The sequence below is a fragment of the Chlamydotis macqueenii genome, chromosome 8, assembly GCF_036417535.1.
Source record: "Chlamydotis macqueenii isolate bChlMac1 chromosome 8, bChlMac1.mat, whole genome shotgun sequence".
Classification (NCBI taxonomy): Eukaryota; Metazoa; Chordata; class Aves; order Otidiformes; family Otididae; genus Chlamydotis; species Chlamydotis macqueenii.
Window position 1 is genome coordinate 13,329,169 of NC_141563.1, and position 6,688 is coordinate 13,335,856.

A 6,688-nucleotide genomic window follows, 5' to 3' on the forward strand; every position below is an offset into this window, starting at 1 on the left:
GTAAAAATCTCACTTGCCACACATGCTCTGGGTGGGAGAAGAAGTAGTGGGCTTAAACAATAGCAAAGCAGATGCAGTTTGAATATGACAGAGGAGGGAAAGAAAACGTGGTCATGGTGAGTATAGGGTAAATGCTAGAGCAGATTGTGGGAGAGATCAGAGAAGCTGCATCCACAAGGTTTGTGTGTGGAGCCTATTAAAATTCTCTTTCTGGAGCAGGTTTTGATGTAGGTGACCATGCCCTTGTGTTAGAAAGGTGAACTTCCAGACCTCTACACTCACTTCAGCCCTGTTTTTTATTATTTTTGTTGTATTGCTGTTGGAGAACAGAAAGAATAAAAGGGAAAGTCTGTCTTCTCTTATAAAACTAGAAGTAAATGCATAACACAGCTTAATTGAAATTACTGACTTCCCCAGATAAGCTGGATGTAACTAGATCAACAGCGATCAGTTAATACAGAAAAATGACTTGCGATATCTAGTGCTCACAGATCAGAACACTGAGGGTGGAGTGGTGAGGCACCGATAGTGAACATCCATGGGGAAAGATGACCACGTCGATTTGCTGATGACACAGTAAGGGTAACTTGAACAAAAGCAAAACCCAGTAGTTCAGCCCTAGAGCAGGAAAAGGAGGAGATAAAGAACTGGTCTTCATAGCATCGCTCCTGGGGTTTTGGTTCTTTGTAGACCTTCTTGAGCAGTTCCTCGCTATTCTGGACCTCAGTTGAAGGTGTAGGCTCAGTACGATCTCTAAAGTTACGGAAGAAATGAAGTCATTTAAGAATATAATTAAAAACACAACAAATCCACTGAGCTGAGTGCTTTGTCCTTGAATTCAGCTGGAAACCCACAGCATTTGAGGGAGCACTGAGAGGAAAAGAGGAGTATTTAAAGAGCATCTGGAGAGATGGGCTTCAGATGCCCTTTTCCCTATTTATGCTTATTAGAGATGAAATTGAAGTGCAGCATGATTAAATTATGCATATAAAGAAGAGCTTCCACAAACAAGAAAACATAAGCAATGTGGGAAGGAACAGAACTGCAAAGAGAACGAGAGGAGCGAAACCGAACAGGATGCCAAACTGCAAAAGACATTTCAACAGCACCTAATTAAAACTGTTCACATTTGCAACAGACAGAAGGTAAAGATATTCACTAGGAAACAGAAGAAAGGGGGGGAAAAAACATTAAAAGGAGTGATTTAGTCAATCACAGGAGATTCTGGAAAAATAGCAAGCTTGAGCAAAGGCCAGTTGCAGAAGGCGAAATGCATTGAGGGTTGGGGGGTTATTTCCATTTGTCTTCCAGCAGAACTGAGAGATTCCAGCTGGTAATAATGAAAAATACAAAGTGCAGCAGCCCCTGCTCACAGTGCCGGCAGCCGATGGGGAGCTGGCGCTTCCAACGTTGCGCGTTTATCTCCACGCAGTGATTTGAATAAGATCACATAGCAACCAGTCCAGGACTGAGAAATCAACCCTGTTCTCCTAGGTCCCACACCAATAACTTAATCAGAAGATTATCTTCCAGCTTCTTTTGTTAATTAATGAATCTTCATCTTTTGGCTTCAGAAACCCATAGACACAGCAGTAACAGCGAGGCTGAAAATCCAGCATGGTACCTTTGTAAGCGGGATGAACTAATAACACTTATTCTCCTGTGACACCTTTCAAAACCTGACATGTTCACCACTGGGTTCATCTAGTTTGAGATGTGCAGCAGAGCAGCACCAGCTTAAAAGTGGAATAATCATGACAAATGAGTCCTTAGCCATCTTTCAAAGAGACCACATCAAATCTTCACTTCTGTGACAAACACACAGATGAAAAAAAACAAGAAGAAGCAGCTACTTTATATTTCGGTTGTCTCTGTCTGAGCAAAATAATTTTAATAATTGGTGAACATGGAATGAAAAGTAGTGAATAACATTTGAAAGGAAAAAGACTGTCTTGTAGCATGTCTGAGAATGAAAAAGGGAAGATAATTTTCCTTCTTGTGGTAGAGCCTTTGCTTTCAGAAAGAGCTGGCTAGGTGAAAACTGAGCTTTCTTGCTAGAGAGAGGCTGATTTATGTGTACACAAGAAATCTCGCTGTTCAGAGATAAGACACCTAAGTGCTTCGTTAACGATGAATGATGAAGCGGCAGTCAGAGCTGTAGGAAGGAGCTCTTCATTAAGTAAATGTTATGCTGTCAGAGGCCTTGGGTAACCCACCCGTCTAGATGCTGCCTGAGATCCAGCCATCCTCTACTCGTCCACCCGTGACGCTGCACGGAGATGCCATAAATCACTTGTACAGCCCATGAACAATTACCATCAGACCAAAGGTGTGTGTTAAACAATCCCGTGCTGGGGCAGTGGGGGGATGTTTATTTTTCCCTTCTGCCTGGATATGTTTGAAACAACTAGCTGGCATCTGGGAGGGATGTCTTACCCCTCCTAACCCCCGGAGCAGGGATGCCCAAGGGGCTGGACGTCAGGCCAGTCCGAGTTACTCTCACCTTTGGCACATTTGTGATTTGACTGTGAGGACTAAAGTCAGGTAGCAGCCACGTTCCCAGCTCTGACACCGAGAAACGAGCGGTATCACAGAGAGCCAAGTGGCCCAGGCATGTGGCTGTAGTCATTGTCCCCTCAGGAACGTTATTTTTGCAGGGGCAATAGGAGGGGGGAAGAGCAGAATCCCCCCCGGACCGCCTCCTTCTCCGGGAAGTGACTGATGAGCCTGGCAGCCTCTGAACAAATATTTCCAATGCAGAGAATTCACTTGTCAACTTGGAGGAGCCCCGAGAGGAAATTTCCAAAGCAGATCTGTCGGAGATAATGACACCGCACGAGGAAGCCCTCTTTAAGAGGAACGTCTTCAGAAGATGTGGTGTGTTTGAAAATATGATGCTTCTGTGTGTTCCTGTTGATGAGTTAAAATTCAGGCAAGCGTGGCTGAATTTTTAATCTGTGAGCTGTAACAGATGAAGCACAAGGAGGCAGTGATTCATTTTTTCACCTTTCCTGATGCTTCCTTGGTCCGTGTTTTTTTCCAGATCAGAAACCTATCTCTAGGCCTCAGACAACTCGCTGTGTTCTGCCTCATCCAGATTACAAACCGGGGAATTTTTGTGCATCTGGATGTTTGTGTAATTGCCTAACACTGTGAAACCCCATCTCAGCTGAAACCTCTTAGCTCCACTGTTAGACAAAAACCAATTGACAGCAAGCAGAACCAGAACCACTTTTAGCGTGAGGACAGGCAGAAAATGGCAAATAGATACATCAACAAATCTGGTTTTGCCCTGTACTTTGCAGCCAATGGGTCATTAATTTTCACATGGATACCACGTACTTATAAGCGGTTTGGGAATCTTGGAGTTACTACCAATGACGGCTGCCCTGCGTTGCCCCCGATTCTTCTGTTTTAAAAGTCACCCAAAAGGATACAGCAGCCAGAACCGTACCCCAAAGGCACCCTGGCTGCACCTCGATTCCTCCTTACACTTCTTGAACCTCTCAAATATGCTTCCTCAGAACAGGGCTGGGTTTGCAAAGCCGGTTCCCCTCTGAAGGCTCATCAGTATGCGGGCTCTGTAGGTGTTGTTCAGCTAGCTCTTCTAAGTAGTGGTGTTTTATCCTGTCAAATATGAAATTGGCTCAGGCCAGAAATTTTGTGCTGAGCTAGCCAATCTTTGTAGTTTTCACTAATTAAATCTAGGACAGATAACCAATAGATTCTTCAGCTGAACAAGAATAACTATTTTAACCTCTTTTTCCAGGTGTTTTCTGATCGTTTTACATTTTTCTGATTCATTAGCTCAAGTTTCAGGTCTCTGGGAAAAAAAAAATATGTAGGACAACTTACATTTTACTTGGCAAGTGGATCGTTTTAGATAAAGGAAGGTTTACTTTCTGTGCGAAGCCACAGAGGCACTTGTGGAGTATCTGCGTGCCAAATGATGTGAATAACATTCGCTGGATTCATGCAAGTGATGTTTTTTAATCTGAATAACTGCAGCATTTCAAAAAAGCAAATACAGAGATGTCAAGAGTGAGATTGCCTGTTACCACACTCTGCACCGGAGCGGTTATTTTTAAGCTTGCTCTCCTGCCTTGTTTGGCATTAGCCTGTGTCTCCAGATAATCTATCAGCGATTACCCGTTTAGTGTTATTACATTCTGTTCCCTTCTCTGCTCGTTCAGGATTTAATTTGCTCCCATCCTGCCGACAGTTTTAAATGTTGAGCTCGTTTTCCTGTGGGATGGAGAATAGACGCCTCTGTTTCAGGTAAGCGTTTTGCGATATCTTCTTGTTGTATGAAGATGATGCCGTGCTTCTTGGACTTCAGGTGGGGAAGGCTGCTAAATGCAAATCAAAGCAGACCTTTTGAGCCGTGTAGGTTAGAGAAAGGCTTTTACGGGATGTTTGCAGGGCTGGAGGCAAAGTTTCTCTGCTGCCCCATCCCACACAACCATTTTCACTCCAAGTTTCTCTTTCATAGGAGATGACAGACTGCAGTGGCTAAAAAATGGCCAGTCTGGGCTCAAGAGCTGCCTGTTGGCAAGGGGTGTTTATGTCTTGACTCTTCCTGGGGATTATAACAAAGAAAACTAAAAAGCAGCCAAATGAAAAGGCTTTAATACAAACGTACAAAGAGGGGCACCTTGGTCATGCCAGCAGTGACCAAAATGTTCAGGGCAGAGGGTTTCTCTCCCTTGAATGATGCGACTTTTGGGAACGCTGTCCCCAGCACAGTCCCACACAGATCCCAGCATTGATGCGAGAGGAATCCATTTTGTTTTCCACTGATCAAGCTGTGGCCCAATAATTCATCTAATGAGACTTTGCACATATTGGAGAGAAGGGAAAGCAAGTGTTTCTACAGTTTTTTTTTCATTTTTTTTCCCCCTTGCTTCTCTAATAAAGGGTAAGTCTCTCCTGTACAAGTTTCCCGACAGCTGAAGGGAAGCAGACTGCCTGTCTTATCTTCATTTCCCCCCTTCTGTGCGAACGCTTCAGTCACTTCCCTGCAAATTTAATGTTTTTTCAACTCCTGACACGCTCCTCTTCCTCACTCTGCAATTACAAACCGACGTGCTGATGTTTCATGCAAAATGTTTTGTTTTTAAAATGTGCAACATCCAAATTTACCAAAAAAAAAAAAAAGAAGGAAAAAAGAGACAGCTCCTTCCCCAAATTCTCTCTGATGCTAATTATAGAAATCTCAGCTCTCCAGCAGAAGAGTCAGTCAACAGAGAATTTGGCTCTTTTTAGAGGCTGAAGCTTTGGAAAAATATACTGAGGATAGTACATGCAGCTGGGAGATGTGGCAGGTACATGCTGGAGGTGAATGCTGAGAGTTTGGAAATGCAAACAGACTTCGGGGTCTGCCAGTCCCCTTCCTCCCCCCCTAGAACACCGCATTGTTGCTTGCTCTTCGTTTTTAAATCATCTAACAGTGTGCTGTCAAGACACATGTGTTGTTTTCATAGAGTTGGCAGGAGAAGTTTGGTTTTTTTTTTCCAGCTCAGTTTCGAGAAGGGTAACAAATATTCTGGGTTTGCTCTGAAATTGTTACGGGAGGAGTTCCTGGATTATACATCATGGTTGCTCCTGCAATGAAGGTGAAGCTCTTCTGTCAGGGTTTCAGCCTGATGGTGTCTCTGGCTGGTAGGATGAGACCCCAGACTCTGTCCCCATCAAAACAGGGGGTTAGAATACGTTTGCAAAGTCAGTCCAGTGCTGATTTTTATTAGGGAATCTTATTTACACACTGCATTCTCCTCTTGCACAAGAAAGCTGGAGCCATTTTTTTTTTTCTTCTAATGCATTTTAGAGGCGATCTGACATTTTTAAATGGCTCTCAGGTATGTACAGTTCAGCCTGTTCCGTGTCTGCATTTTCCGAAATAACACTGGAAAATTATTTAGGTTCCTGCTTTTTTTGGACAATCATTACTCTCACTTTTTCCAGGTTGACCTATAAATGTCCATATGCTGCAGGATATTTGCAGTAGGTGTAGGTTCCTTTGGAGACGGTCTTGTGTGGGAGACAATATGACAGCTCATCTGCATAGCACAGGCATCATACCCCTGACTTGATTTAGCAGAGTCCTGGATCTGGAGGCTTTTCCCATCTAGCCTGTAGGGGATTGCTCATACACACACACGGTGCGCTCATGCTCTCTCGTGCAGCCATTTTCCTGTTATCTGTGGGCAGCTCAGCCGGTTTGAGGATAAATCACAGCACGCAACAGGCGCGCCAGACCCCGGCTTGGGGGCACGGCCTCTGCTCTTGGATCCCCACGCTGTATCCACACATCCCTGCATTGTTGAAAATGTATGTTACTCTACAGCCAGATGACTTTAAGCAAAAAACTTTGCGTTGACCATGTGTAACAGCAGCGATGAAGGCTGTACCGACAAACTGGTGGAACTGATGTCCCCGGGAGAGTGTTCAGTCTTCCAAACGCCAAGACTTTTGATTAGGAACTACAAATTGCCCCTAGAATTGTTGAACCTATTAAGACACTTGAGGGGGGGGGGTTGTGTGTGAAATCTTAAGAAGGAAAAAGGAGCTGTGTCATACCATGCCTCAGCATCCCTAACCCTGTTACAATTGCATGTCAATGATTTTCACCCAGCAGCTAAGGAATTTGTGGACATTTAGTGTTTATTTTAAAGACCTCCAGCAGACG